The following is a 13551-nucleotide window of genomic DNA, read 5'->3' on the forward strand; positions in this document are numbered from 1 at the left end:
CTTTTTACATAGTGAAATAATAAGTGGATGGGTTGGTATTTGCATCTAAGTGTTGCATTTGTTGCCAGTATTTCCTTAGTTAAAATAAGGAACATAGGTTATTGTGGGGACAGTTACCCATACTTGCCAACAGTCACATAGTAACATGGGCAGTCCCTACTGTTATTCTTCTATGCTTGATGTGTACTGTATAGCACCATATTTTAAGCATTACTTTGGTGTAATACTGTTTGTTTTGTTTCTGATCTCATGTTTAGCTGGCACTATAAAGCTATTTAGTGCTGACATTATAGCTATTATTATTTTTATTATTTACATAGCGCCAGCAAATTCCATAGCGCTGAACAATAGGTAGCTATAAAATTAGTGTCACACATATGGATGCTTCATGATGCTTTATTCTGCCTGCTCCCATTGTTTGTATCTCTGTGATAAATGTAAAGGCTTGGCCTGCAGTTGTGGGAGGGGCATGTTACCTACTTAAACCCCCTCCTCACCTTCCTCAGTCTCGTTCGTTTTTTTGGCGATTCGCATGTCACTGTTTTCCGGTCGCCGTCTGCTCCCTCGTAGTTCTCCTTACCTGTCCTGCCATTCTCCATCGCCGGTTTCTTCCCATCTGCGGAAAGGTGTTCTAATGCTGCATTTATACCACATGTGACTGGATTGCTATACCAGTCAGCTATCTCATCAGTTATATCCTTGATAGCATATCAAATTATGTATGAACTTTCCTGATTTTATGTCCCACCTAGACCCCACAAGCTGGGGCATAAGTCCAGCTTTCAGAAAAAAAAAAAAAAAAGTGCTGGTGGGGAGGAGGTTAGGTCACATTAGCTAATTTGAGTATGACAATTTTTACATATATGACTTGGAGGGATAATTTCTCCCATTAGTTTCCTTTTCCTGCAGTGTCAGTACCCCGTGGGTTCTACACGCGTTTGTGCATTCTTTTTCATACTTGCGTACTCCATACAGCCTGATCACCTGGACTCCGACGGGCTCTCTCTGCCCTCCAGTTGCGGTTGTCCCCACGATTCTTCCTCATACTCCGTCCCCCTCTTTCTTTTCACTCACACAGTACGTCCCCCTCTCTCACTCGTTACACCCCCCTCTTAGTTAGCTGTTGCTGGCTGTCAGGGTCCTAGGTGTCCACTAGTTGTAATTCCCCCTGGCTTCTTTGCCTTAGGTTAGTGGTCCCGCGAGGCCAACACCCATCCTCATACTCGGAGGTACTACGCCCCTCGGGCCAAATCATAGTTAGTCGCCTCGCATTGTGGCATAGGGAGGGCCTCACCTGTCACTCCCATTCTATCTTATGTTTTAACTGTCACCGAGAGGCCAACACCCCGCCACAACGTTCAGTGGCCACGTTATCCCCTCGTGCCAACTCATAGATAGAGCCTCTCTTGCCGATTGGCAACTAGCAGGGCCTCTCCTGTCACCAAACCTAGTTTTTAATTGCTTCGCCTTTTGGCATTAGCTAGTATGCCAGCACGCACACTCACACACTTTCACACTCATGCGCACATTGGGTCGCTTATGCGCTGTTATTCCTCTCTTTTTCTAGCAGGTCTCCGCTGCTAGGCGTAGGCGTGGTATTTTTCCGCCCGGGCTCTTTGGCTAGGTCTGGTTCTAATCGCGCTATGGAGTTTCGGCTACTCCTACCTTCTTTTCGGGTCCTGGGCGCTTCCTCGCTTCGCTGCGGTTCTCGCGAGTCAACTATGCCCCCCCCTTCGGCAGCCTTCCGGTCAGCTGTACTCTCAGTGTCTGTCTGCCTCCACGGGTAACGCTGTTGCTGGACGGGGCCACGAGTAATGGCTGAGATGCCAACTACTGTAACTGACTGTTTCTCCGTTGTTCACCCCCCGGTTGTCTTTGCTGCTGTCGTTTATGGGGCGGTGTCAGATGGTAGTTTTAGGGCAGCTGTTACCTGCTGCTTCGGCTAGATCCTAACCGGACTTCCTGCGCCTATCTTCGTACGATCTGTCCTGTTCCTCTTGTCTAACACTCACGGTGCTTGTGTTAGGTCCGTTCTTCCCCTTGCGGCTCCTTTCTCACATATACTGTCACTGTCTCTGTGGTTTATGTTGTCTGTGTTTGATTCTCGCTTCTTTTGCCACCTCTTACTTGCATCCACTCTACTTATCCAGCCTACAACTTCACATGTTGTTCAAGTTTCATTTGCACGCAGTTTCATCCCCTCATACCAGAATTTTACCATACTCAAGGCGTCTCAGGTTCCAGGAATTTTCAATTTACAGATTTCCCATCAACAACCTAGTATTTCGATCACAATCAGACCTAATTATGCTTGTCCTCACGAACCGGGCATCAACCTTTCAATGTAGGGCAATATCTGCTTGATCCAAGGATAAATCCGACTGCCATTCTGGGGTCAAGAAGGAATTTTTTCCCCCTAGTTTGTTGCAAATTGGAAAGCGCATCAAACTGGGTTTTTCGCCTTCTTTTGGATCAACCGTTTACTCACAGATGTGAGGTAGGCCGAAATTGGGGGATCCTAGTCTTTTTCAGCTGGGTACCTAGGTAGTCTAGTTGTCAAGCCGCTATACAGTTTCTCGTGGACACACATATTTCCCACAGTCACAACGTCTTTGCAGCATTGTCTCAGGAAATCACACCTATTCATGCAGTCTGTTGATTACCTTCTCTACCCCACACTTAGTCTATGCTAGATGGCCAACATGTTTTTATCCCTTACTTCCCCATGCACAAGTTAGACGGCCGTTGAAAGCGCCGGGCACCTAATTTACTCGCTCAGCTGTTACCATACAGATAGGCTATTTAAGGTTGTTGATTGCTTTAATACAGGTTTCTTTTTTACCCTCTTTTATTACAGGCCTACCACGACGTTGGTTCTGGCACACCACAACCGACTTACTCCCCCCTTTTTTTATTTCCTTTATGCCCTTATTTACCCCTCACACAAATGTAAAGGCTTGGCCTACAGTTGTGGGAGAGGCATGTTACCTACTTAAACCCCCTCCTCAGTCTCATTCGTTTTTTTGGCGATTCGCATGTCCCCACCCTCCACTCCCTTTAGTTATACTTTTCATTACACCTCATGGGTGGGCCCTCTTTTATTACAGGCCTACCACGACGTCGGTTCCGGCACACCACAACCGACTTACTCCCCCCTTTTTTTATTTCCTTTACGGCCTTATTTGCCCCTCACACAATCAATATTTTCACTTCTACTTTCTTGGTAAAGAATATAAAAATATGATCGAAATTCTCTTCAGGTATATACACATTTAGCATGTTTACTTAAGTTTTACTTCACAGAAAATAGTGTATAATAAGTTTAATCCAGGTGCTCTATGATGCAGGCTATTAAACAGTAAAGTGACAATATAACGACGATATGTCTTAAAAATGCATGTTAAAATTTGTAAATGTTGCATTTATCCCAAGTGCTCTATTCACTAAGCAGTGATTTGTGATGACTTACTTACAAAATGTAGGTTAAAATGGATAAGTGGAAAAATATCTCCAATTAAGTAAATTTGGAGGTTTTTTTTCACATTGGTCTAATTTTGTCTACATTTTGCAAACTGGCTTATATCTAAATAATTCACTATTTAGTAAATAATCCCATGTCTCTTTTATTATATATATTTTGTATGCTTTAAGATAGGAATAGAATAAACATGCTGCAAGACCAATTTGCATATCTCCCAACAGTCCCGTATCAGGATTTCTGGCTCCTTGGTTAGTTCCTAGAGAACAGATCAAAGAAAGTGCATCACGCCCTAGCACTTTGCTGACCTAAGTCGACACTAGGACCATGCAGAGAGAACAGCACTGTGACGCACCACCTGGCACCCCGACCAGGTGTCTCCGCCAACCAATGCTCCTAGTGCTTACCGAGGACTCCAAGCACTCTACCCAACACCATCAGCACTGGATTAACTCAATTATCTCCAGGCAGAAAAAAAACACATATTTTTGTAAAACCCCAAAACACATAAAATCCCCACAATTGTTACATCCCCCTGATAGCCCTGATCTGGGTGACCAACATATCCAAAAATCACCCAGATCAGTTCAGGGGTTCAGAAATTTTATGGAAGTCATATATTTGACTGTATCCGATATTAGTTCCATGAGATTCATGCCCAAACACCGCTGCCTGCGTTTATGCGAACAAGATGGACGCCACCTCGTGGTTGTCCATAGGAATTGCGGCCACCTAATCGAAAAATTAGAACACTGCAGTGAGAAACATTCCAAGTTGTTAATAGGTGTTAACAAGCTCCAGGGTGATCTCTGGTTCATGCGGTTGTTCGGTAATTTGAAGTGCCGCTTCTAATTGCTTTGGGAGTTCAAAGCGCTGCTTCACAAGTCCAAAAAGGCGCAAACAGTGTTTTCAAATAGGGTTTAATACAGGGGCCACAGTCACAGGGTAGGAGGCTGGCAAAAAGGCCCCTCCAAGAACCAGTTGCGAAGTTACTTTCGCCACAAGCACTCTGCTCTGAACAGAGCCGGCCAGGAAGACTGTCTGCCAGCCTTCTCCGGGAGGCCCTGTCCCCTTTCCAGGCGGTAATGCTCATTTGGGGCATTGCCAGTAGCATCACCAGTGGCGTACCTAGCGTATGGCAGGTATGGCATGTGCTGAGCCACTTGAAGGGGGCCAGGCAGATAGTTTGTATTATTCTTTTAGCCCTGTTGTGGGCTCATTTGGGGGTATTGCCAGTAGCATCACCAGTGGCGTACCTAGTGTTTGGCAGGTATGGAATGTGCTGTGCCACCTGAAGGGGGCCAGGCAGATAGTTTGTATTATTCTTTTAGCCCTGCTGTGGGAAGGGCTGCCTTGGTGGGTGGATCAGAGCTGGCAGCGTGCAGTGGCTGTGCTCTCTAGTACGTCAGAGCGCAGCCGCTGGATAATCCCAGCTTGCAATCTGACTCGCTGCACTCTGCATCCACTGGTGAAGAAAACCTGATGCTCTCCAATGGATCATCAGGACCTCTGTTAGACCACCAGGCAGACTCCCATCTTTTAGGTCATTAATCAAAGATCAGGAGCTGGACTCCTCCAAAAGAGCCAAAAGTGGGTGCAAAACCGACTCCTGCTAGACCACCAGGGAGTATGAGCTCCCCATTGGACCACAAGGGATCATAGCCCCCTTAATTGAAGAAAGCCAAGCAAAGGGGGCCACACAGAGAATGTCCTCACGGCCACAAAACACACAAATCACATACATCAGCACACACATTACATACTGCCAGCGTGCGCACACACACACACACAGCTTGAATTTTTGAGCTGATATTATGGTAACGTTATCTAAAAGATGGGTTTGCTGAGAACACTTGTTTTATTTTTTTGGCTTGCATCTGAATTTAAGGATTTTCACTCATGTATTATCTCATGTTAAAGGGACACTTTACTCCCCAGAACAACTACAGCTTGTTGTATTGGACAAACTAGATGGGTCGAATGGTTCTTATCTGTCGTCACATTCTATGTTTCTACGTTTCTATGTTCTGGTGAGAACAAATGCAACTAGCCCTTCAGACTTTTTGCAGCAAACACTGCCTAGTGATAACTCTCCTGGCCACTCCTCAGATGGATGCTAGAAGTGCTTCCTGGGGCCATTCAGTGTCTCCACCCTCTGCACGGAGACACTGAAATTGATTCAATTGATTCAATGCATCTCTATGAGGAGATGCTAATTGACCAGGGCTGTGTGTGGCTTGCTCTGGCTGTGCCCCTTATCTGTCTCCTTGACAGTCTTAGCCAATCCAATGCTTTCATATGTGCAAGGCCGGCCCAAGGCATTGTGCTGCCTGGGTCCAAGGGTGAAATGCTGCCCCCTTCTCACAAAACCTACATTCATTATGTTATGCAGTGTGTGTAGTAAATGCAGTGACTGTATAGTGGATGCAAAGTGTGTGTTTGTGAAGTGGATTTAGTGTGTGTATTGTATGCAGTGTGTGTAGTGAAAGCATTGTGTGTGTGTACAGTGGATGCGGAGTGTGTGATTGTGTATTGTATGCAGTGGATGAAGTGTCTGTGTGTATTGTACACAGTGTGTGTAGTGAACGCATTGTCTGTGTGTGTATAGTGGATGCAGTGTGTATAGGAGCTGCAGTCTATGTGTTTGTGTAGTGGATGCAGTGTCTTTGTTTGTGCAGTGCATGTAGTGTGTGTATTGTATGCAGTGCATGTGTAGTGAATGCTTTGTTTGTGTGCATAGTGGATGCAGTGTGTGTAGTGTATGTAGTGTGTATATTATATGCACTGTGTGTGTAGTATATGCAGTGTGTGTAGTGAATGCATTGTGTATGTATAGTGGATGCAATATGTGTAGTGCATATAGTGTGTGTAGTGTATGTATTGTATGCAGTGTTTTTTAGTGGGTACAGTGTGTGTGTAGTGCATATAGTGTGTGTCATGTATGTGTAGTGCTTGTGTAGTGCATGTAATATGTGCGTAGTGCATGCAGTGTGTGGTGCATGTAATGTTTGTATTGTATGCAGTGTGTATAGTGAATGTATTGTGTGTATGTGTGTGTATAGTGGAGGCAGTGTGTGTAGTGAATGCATTGTGTGTGTATGTGTGTGTATAGAGGATGCAGTGTGTTTGTAGTGCATATAGTGTGTGCAGTGCATTTAGAGTGTGCATGTAGTGTGTGTTTTAATGGGGGGTGAGCAGTGTTTTTTATATTTATTCTATATTTATATTTATTCTTCCCCCCTACCTCTAGTAGCCATCTGAGTAGTGGCCAGTGGAGGTATCCCTAGGCTGTAATGTAAACACTGCTTGTTCTCTGAAAATTATACTCACCTGGACAAATACAATAAGCTGTAGTTGTTCAGATGACTATAGTGTCCCTTCAACCTGTTAGATTTAGAACGTGCCTGTATTAAACCTTACTAACTATGCAAGATCCCTAAACATTGTTTTGTATACTTACATGTATTAATATACATTTATTATATCTTGTAGTCCCTTTAAGGGAGGACCACAATGTCCATGTCAAAAAGCAGTAAACCCCAAAGGGAATAATTTTTTATGTTTTTTTCTTTGAAATAATAACCATTTTCTCCAATGCAAAAAGTGATGTGTGAATGGTATTTGACTCATAAAATATGAATGCATCCACTTTCATTAAACCCATTTCACAAAAGCTGGAATAGGCAAATATCAGTTTGCTATTAAGTTCACTTCCCAGCAGATCCCCTTAAAGAGCCACTAAAGGGAATTAGTGTCAATACACATAGATAAAAGTAAACAATGATGAGCAGATAGATCTCAGCTGTACATTTTTTTAAGGGTCAGTAATGCCTTAAAATGTACCTGTCAAGCAAGAATTACATGCTATCACTTCAATATATTGATTACCTTTCTTCAGTCTATTCCTCTTCTCTTCTTCAGTCTTAACATATTTTTATTTTGTTCATTTCTGATCTTTTCCTCCTAAAATACATAAGGTAAAGTAGGAACTACTTTGTCTTATGTATTTTTATGCTCTTGATAGAAGGCAGAAGAAAAGCATTATCTCTCTCATCATGAGACAATATCTATGGAGGCTCCCGTGGTCTGGGGGGATCCCCGATAGACATCAGTGTTGTACTCTTGCACATGTGAGAAAGAACAGTACTGTGATGGGTTGACTCCTTGACAATAGCTGAAGAAACAAGATGGCAGCACCGGCAGACCACTGCGTCATGTAAGTATATCTCAAAATATGCAAAGACCACAGAAGGTGACAGAGCCACTTTACTAGCACTTTTTCAGTGCATCTCCTTAACATTGATTCATGCATCAGTCATCCTTAAGTCCTCTTTAGTCAAACGCAACATTTATTCTCCAAATTTACGCGAAATGTGAACAGCTGAAACAAGTATAACCAGCACTTGTATATGATGCCAAGATTCATGAATGCACATTGGTCTAAATTACCTACATGGTCTTGGGGCAGATACACAGTGCTACTGACTAAGGAGGACTTAAAATGGCCGCCTCAATAATGAATACATATAACAAATTTATATACAAATGCCATACCCGTCATCTTTTGTTTTAAATGATAACAATTATGATAGTAATAAAAATTTAAATTATAAAAAATAAATACTTTACCCAACCATTCATTACTGTAGATTAGAACAAATAGTTTCATTATGAAAGAAGAAAATAACAACCAAGGTCCCGAATATTAGTTATAATAATTCTATTAATAAAATGTATTCAATGTGTGTCAATGAGCCTTGAGAATCTACCTACTGTTATTAAAATTGTTTCTATCTCTGCAACTTGGACTAAAATAGGCACAGTCAACTACAGATTTAGAAGTCTATCAAGGCTAACCTAAAATATCGATTTTAATAGAAACATAGAATGTGACGGCAGATAAGAACCATTCGACCCATCTAGTATGCCCAATTTCTAAATACTTTAATTAGTCCCTAACCTTATCTTATAGCTAGGATAGCCTTATGCCTATCCCATGCATGCTTAAACTTACTGTGTTAACCTCTACCACTTCAGCTGGAAGGCTATTCCATGCATCTACTACCCTTTCAGTAAAGTAATACTTCCTGTTATTATTTTTAAACCTTTGCCCTTCTAATTTCAGACTATGTCCTCTTGTTGTGGTAGTTTTTCGTCTTTTAAATATAGTCTCCTCCTTTACTATGTTGATTCCTTTTATGTATTTAAATGTTTCTATCATATCCCCCCTGTCTCGTCTTTCCTCCAAGCTATACATGTTAAGTTCCTTTAACCTTTCCTGGTAAGTTTTATCCTGCAATCCATGAACCAGTTTAGTAGCCCTTCTCTGAACTCTCTCTAAAGTATCAATATCCTTCTGGAGATACAGTCTCCAGTATTGTACAATACTCCAAGTGAGGTCTCACCAGTGTTCTGTACAATGGCATGAGCATTTCCCTCTTTCTACTGATAATACCTCTCCCTATAAAACCAAGCATTCTGATAGCATTTGCTGCTCGTTACAATGTCTGCCTACCTTTAAGTCATCATAAATAATCACCCCTAAATCCCTTTCCTCAGATGCTGAGGTTAGGACTCTATCAAATATTCTGTACTCTGCCCTTAGGTTTTTACGTCCAAGATGCATTATCTTGCACTTATCCACATTAAATGTCAGTTGCCACAAATCGGACCATTTTTATAGTTTACCTAAATCATTTGCCATTTGGCTTATCCCTCCTTGAACATCAACCCTGTTACGTATCTTAGTATCATCAGCAAAAAGACATACCTTACCATCAAGACCTTCTGCAATATAACTAATAAAAATATTAAAGAGAATGGGTCCAAGTACAGATCCCTGAGGTACCCCACTGGTGACAAGCCCATGCTTTGAATATACTCCATTGACTACAACCCTCTGTTGCCTGCCACTCAGCCACTGCCTTACCCATTCAACATTATTGGAATCCAAACTTAAAGATTGCAGTTTATTGATAAGCCTTCTATGTGCAACAGTGTCAAAAGCCTTACTGAAATCTAGGTAAGCAATGTCTACTGCACCACCCTGATCTATTATTTTAGTTACCCAATCAGAAAATCAATAAGATTAGTTAGACATGGTCTCCCTGAAGTAAACCCATATTGTCTCTGATCTTGAAATCCATGTGATTCTAGATGTTCAACAATCCTATCCTTTAACATGGACATATGTGATGTGATTTCTAAACTATTGCTGTGTTATATAATACATTCACTATGTTTTGATCATTTATGGTACAGAATAAACAATTCTACCCATTATGTATAAAACAAAAAAAACAAAAAAAACTGTATTCTTCAATACAATGATCAGGCTCCTGAACTATTTTAAAATGCCAACAGACAGTTTCCTAGGCTGAATATTCTCAATGTGAGACCAGCTTGCAGATACATTTTCTGAAGATCAACCAATTAATTATGACAGATTGTGAAAACATTTATATATTTATTTTTTTACAATCAATTTAACTTTTAATTCAAACACAGATGGTGTTAAAAATCATTATGTGAAACTCAATAATGCTCCACTGTATTGTTTCCCAACTGGTGTGTCAATGCCCTCAGGAAAAGTGGTGCATGATGTCTAGCGCTATGTGACCTGTTGGGGCTCAGACCTTGCTACTGCCTTGTTCAAGACCCCATGTTTGGATGTTGCCATTGGTAAGACCAAATTCATAACTTGCTTTACACGTAAAACTTGGCATTTATATTTCTTTTTGTACGGTCCATGTTGATGTTGTATATTTAATAGCGTACGAATAGCCATGGCAACGAGATATATATAGCTGTGATGTCCTAAAAATAAAGGTCTTAAATAAATAAATAAATAAATAATGGCTTTGTTTAGCACACCTGCGTCATCTCACATTTTCCAAAGATACAGATTTATTACATATGTAGCTATTAAATATATATCTAAACTAAAAAAGTACTTTTGCAATTTAAAAGTGATTTATTTCATTTTTGTTTGCTCGGCATATTTTATTTATAATTCTGCTACATTTATAAAGGTTTCTTTGAAGTTGGATATCATATTTTTTTCTTGTATTTGTTCTTAGGATTTCAATCTTGAACAGAATGGAAATGATTTAGCTCCCTGATTCATCATACATCTATCCACCAGCAAAAGAAATCACAGATGTCCTTTCAAAACATAGGTAGCTATAAAAAGCCCCAAAGCAGTTCACACAAACTTTTAAAGCTTCCACATTTTACTCACTAATAAGAGACAGGTTTCATATAAAGTAAAAAACATAGGGAATAGGTCGCGCCACAGTAAAACAATACAATAATGTAAGCGATGATGATGTACTTCAAAATTACCAGGGCAACACTGTAATAAATATTGCTGATACTTAGTAGATTACTACAAGGTCAAATTGACCTGCAGAGACTTGATGGTGATAAAAAGTCTGAAACGGTACTGGGTCTTCAGAAAATGGAGTTGTCTTGCCTCTGGTTCAGATATGAGGAGGAAAAAAAAAGAAAAAAGACTCCAATTGTGCAGATTTCAACTGATAGACAAATCAAAGAAGATACAAATATGCAACAGGGAGGTAATTCACTCACCTATTTAAGAGCTTAAACTAGCTCAGGTATAGTTGGCATTCAGTGGCGTTGATCCCCCACTGGTAGGATATAGGCGTTGGTGGTCAAAGGAGGTCCTCAGTTTTAGGAAAAAACATAAAAACAAATATAGTGCTCACTGTAGTATTAATAGAACAGGTAAGTGTAGCAACATAGAATACTCACATTTATGTGAACAGAAATATACTGCTCACTCTAATAGCATAGGTGGTACAATCCCCACCTGGGATTCTTGAGCGGCAAGCTTCTTTGAAGTAATTACTGAGCAGGTTGAGATAAAATAATACTAAAATATGTATTAAAAGTAAATAAAAAAGGTATATGGCATATATGTGTTAAAAAGCCAATATTCCTTTATTAATGTATAAAACACAAATAACAACAACCAAAACGCGTTTCGCCACACAGGGCTTTATCAACTGGTAATAAAATGTATTGACCATATAGCGCTGATCCATTACCTATCCGTTCATATCAAGTAATAATCTTTGTACATCCAACTAAATGAATCACTTTCAAAAATTCCGCCACATTGACACCTATTATGTAATAGACATGACACTATTACTGATCAGCACTTTTTTTCTTCAATTTCATACAAAAGAATGCAAAGAAATTGTAAAACTTCACAAAATCTAACATTCTAAATAGGTTTCAACAAGTTTACAATTGAGAATCAGTAACAGCAACAATAGTGAACTGGACTATTTAAAAGTAGATCAATCGAAACCCAACATCCATAAAATGGGAAGACAAGGTCAGATGTGCATTAAAATGCATTTAATATATGTATTATGCTGTTGAAAACACCAGCAAATGTATGGAATAAAACATATAACTCAAGGAAATCGCTCTAGATGAAAATGCTTGTTCTTGGGTAGAACATTGGCTTTAAAATAGAGTACAAAGAGTTGTCATTAATGGTAAATTTTCAAGTTGGACAGAGGTGGCAAGTGGTGTCCCTCAGGGTTCTGTTCTGGGACCCCTTCTATTTAACATGTTTATAAATGATCTTGAAAAAAGCTTTGTAAGTCATCTTTCAGTGTTTGCAGATGACACAAAACTATGTAAAGTAATACAATGTGAGCAAAATATTACTTTGCTGCAGAGGGGTTTAGATAGACTCTTAAAGGGACACTCCAGGCACCCAGACCACTTCTGCCCATTGGAGTGGTCTGGGTGCCAACTCCCACTACTCCTAACCCTGCAAGTGTAATTATTGCAGTTTTTTATAAACTGCAATAATTACCTTGCAGGGTTAACTCCACCTCTAGTGGCTGTCTACTAGACAGCCACTAGAGGTCACTTCCTCCTTCATAGCACAGGAAACCTGTGCTAGAGCGTCGCTGGACTTCCTCACGCTGTGTGAGGACCTCCAATTATTTTTCAATGCTTTCCTATGGGGAGCGCTAATGCGCATACGTGGCAATGCCCACCTGGTCTCCTCGGCCGGTGGGCGGGATCAGTCTCGCCCACCGGCCAACGCAATGCAGAGGAGGAGCGGCGCAGAGGAGAAGACAGTGACGAGGGACATCATAACCGGGGATTGGTGGGTGGGAGGGAGAGGATTGTTTTCCTGGCACTGGAGATTCCCTTTAATGGAAGCGAATTAGGGATAACAACACACGAAAAGGACTTGGGAATTGCTATAGGCAACAAACTTATTTAGACAATCATGCGTTTAGACTGGAAGAAAGAAGATTTCGTCTAAGGCAAAGGAAAGTTTTTTTTATTACTGTAAGAACAATAAGGATGTGGAATTCTCTGCCTGAAGAAGTGATTTTATCAGAGTCCATACAGATGTTCAAACAGCTACTAGATGCATACGTGCAAAAACAGAATATTCAAGGATATAATCTTTCAATGTAGGGTAATAACTGCTTGATCCAAGGATAAATCTGACTGCCATTCTGGGGTCACAAAGGAATTTGTTTCCTAGCTTGTTGCAAAATTGAAAGTGCTTTTTTTTGCCTACTTTTGGATCAACAGCAAAAAACAAATGTGAGGAAGGCTGGACTTGATGGACGCAAGTCTCTATTCAGCTATGTAACTATATGTAATATACTTTGCTGAAGATCAATTCTTCTTCCTCCAAGATCATACCCAGAAAAGAATGGGTGTCTGAATGAGTAGCTGTGGATACCTAACCTGTAGTAGTCCTGACCTTACCTGTGCCTCTCTGCACAGTAACGCAAACAATAAAAAATTGAAATACAATTAAACTTAATCTATGTAATTGCTAACACTGATAACAAAATATTTAGATGAAATTGTATTCTCTATGAAGTGTCAACAACAAAACATGAAAGTAACCAATGCAAACACTAAAATAAAATAATAAAACAAGCTATAACACACCTGATATACAGCACCAGTCAAAGCTCCAGGGGCCACTCAGCACGCCACTCTGGTGGTCACTCTGGTGGTTGAGAGGTCCAATCAAAGAATTCTCATAGAGAAGCCTT

General features: G+C 40.6%; 1 protein-coding gene across 1 annotated transcript in view; it reads right to left on the reverse strand.

Annotated features, from left to right (window-relative positions):
• PHACTR2 (phosphatase and actin regulator 2) overlaps nt 1–13551 on the reverse strand; it is a 253511-nt gene that overhangs the window by 148654 nt on the left and 91306 nt on the right. The gene's annotated exons all lie outside the window — the stretch shown is intronic.

The sequence above is a fragment of the Pelobates fuscus genome, chromosome 2 (genome assembly GCF_036172605.1).
Source record: "Pelobates fuscus isolate aPelFus1 chromosome 2, aPelFus1.pri, whole genome shotgun sequence".
Taxonomy (NCBI): Eukaryota; Metazoa; Chordata; class Amphibia; order Anura; family Pelobatidae; genus Pelobates; species Pelobates fuscus.